The following is a 2500-nucleotide window of genomic DNA, read 5'->3' on the forward strand; positions in this document are numbered from 1 at the left end:
CGCCTCCCGGACCCCAGCAAGGGCTCCAGGAGGTCGGGCACGTTTGCGCCCTGGTTCCCTTCTGTCACCTCGCGTGCACGGATTACAAGAAAGGAGGGTAGTTTTCCTCCGGATTACTAGGGGCGAAGGGTATGCCCAGGCACCCTCCCTGTGCTGGAGGTCCCCTGCCAGGGACCAGATGGGATGTGCCCCGGGCAACACCTCCCAGGTGTCCGGGGCTCCCTCCTCCGACCCGCAGCGTCTGGAAGAGCCTGAGACGGGCTCCATGGGTCCCGGGCCCTGCAACCCCGGAGCCCCGGAGCCCTGCTGCCCCGGAGCCCTGCAGCCCCCGAGCCTTGGAGCCCAGCAGCCCCGGAGCCCCGGAGCCCAGCAGCCCCGGAGCCCCGGAGCCCAGCAGCCCCGGAGCCCAGCAGCCCCGGAGCCCCGGAGCCCCGGAGCCCCGGAGCCCCGGAGCCCCGGAGCCCCGGAGCCCCGGAGCCCCGGAGCCCTGCAGCCCCGGAGCCCCGGAGCCCCGGAGCCCCGGAGCCCCGGAGCCCTGCAGCCCCGGAGCCCTACAGGCCCGGGGCAGGCAGAATGGGCGTCATTTCGGTCGCGGCCATCTGGTCTCCAGGATCACCTCGGCCATCTGGTCTCCCGCAATGCTTTCCTATGGGGGCGACCAGATGGCCAGGCTTCCCTGGAAGTCCCGATGAGGTGCCATTCGCCTCCCGGACCCTAGCCAGGGCTCCAGGAGGTCGGGCACGTTTGCGCCCTGGGTCCCCTCTGTCACCTCGCGTGCACGGATTACAAGAAAGAAGGGTAATTTTCCTCCGGATTACTAGGGGCAAGGGTATGCCCAGGCACCCTCCCCGGGACCAGATGGGATGTGCCCCGGGCAACACCTCCGAGGCGTCCGGGGGCTCCCTCCTCCAGCCCACGCCGTTTGGAAGAGCCCGGGACGGGGGGCCATGGGTCATGGTCCCGGCAGCCCCGCAGCCCCGGAGCCCTGCTGCCCCCGAGCCCTGCAGCCCCGGAGCCCCGGACCCAGGGGCCCCGCAGCTCCTGAGCCCTACGGGCCCGGGGCAGTCAGATCGGTGTCATTTCGGTCCTGGCCATCTGGTCGCCCCTCTCGCCTCGGCCATCTGGTCGCCCGCAACGCTTTCCTATGGTGTGACCAGATGGCCGGACTTCCCTGGAAGTCCCGATGGGGTGCCATTCGCCTCCCAGGTCCCAGCGAGGGCTCCAGGAGGTCGGGCACTTTTGCGCCCTGGGTCCCCTCTGTCACCTTGTGTGCCCAGATTACAAGAAGTGGGGGTAATTTTCCTCCGGATTGGTAGGGACAAGGCATTCTGGGACCCCCCTTGGCCTAGCGGTCCTCCGCCGGCAGCTGGACATGCCAGGATGCCGCCCCAGCCCCGGATCCGTCCCTGAGCCTGCCGCGTGGCAGGAAGGCCTGGATGGGGTCCAGGGGCCCGGCCGGGCCCCGGGTCGGGTGCCACGGCCCTGGGCCCGGTCCCGCGGCCTGCTGCACTGCCAAAGGACCAGGACGGGGTTTCCTCCGAGCCCGGGGAGCCTCCCCTCGCTCGGCCGAGTTTAGCAGCTCCGGCCGGGGCCCCTGAGGGCCCGGGGAGGGCGGCCTCCCCATCCCGGGCTCTGTCCTTGGTCCTGCTGCGTGGCAGGGTGCCCGGGACGGGGTCCGGAGGGCCCGGGGAGGCTTTCCCTGCGCCTCCGGGCTTGGGATCCCAGGGGCCCGGCGGGGCCCCCGGGTCGGGTGCTACGGCCCCGGGCCCTGTCCCCCGGCCTGCCGCACTGCCAAAGGCCTGAGACGGGGCTCCGTTGTGCCCGGGAAGCCTCCCCTTGCCGGGCTGAGTTCAGCAGCTTCGGCCGGGGCCCCCGAGGGCCCGGGGAGGGCGGCCTCCCCATCCCGGGCTCTGTCCTCGGTCCTGCTGCGTGGCAGGGTGCCCGGGACGGGGCCCGGAGGGCCCGGGGAGGCTTCCCCTGCGCCTCCGGGCCCGGGTGCCTTGGCTGGGTCCAGGGGCCCGGCCGGGCCCCGGGTTGTGTGCTACGGCCCTGGGCGCCGTCCAACGACATGCCACACCGCCAAAGCCCCGGGACGGGGCTACCTTGTGCCCGGGAAGCCTCCCCTCGCTCGGCTGAGTTCAGCAGCTCCGGCCGGGGCCCCTGAGGGCCCGGGGAGGGCGGCCTCCCCATCCCGGGCTCTGTCCTTAGTCCTGCTGCGTGGCAGGGTGCCCGGGACGGGATCCGGAGGGCCCGGGAAGGCGTCCCCTGCGTCTCCGTGCATCGGAGCCCGGGCTGGGTCCAGGGGCCCGCCCGGGCCCCAGGTCGGGTGCCACAGGCCCTGGGCCTCCGGTCCCCACCCTGCCGTTCCCTGGCGCCAGCTCACTTTTTCGTCGGGGCACAGAGAGACACCGGCTGGCTTGACTTTCGTGCCCGGCCATCTGGTCTCCGGGTTCCCCTTCGGCCATCTGGTCTCCGGGATCCCCTCGGCCATCTGGTCTCC

The sequence above is a fragment of the Lissotriton vulgaris genome, unplaced genomic scaffold (assembly GCF_964263255.1).
Source record: "Lissotriton vulgaris unplaced genomic scaffold, aLisVul1.2 SCAFFOLD_11371, whole genome shotgun sequence".
Classification (NCBI taxonomy): domain Eukaryota; kingdom Metazoa; phylum Chordata; class Amphibia; order Caudata; family Salamandridae; genus Lissotriton; species Lissotriton vulgaris.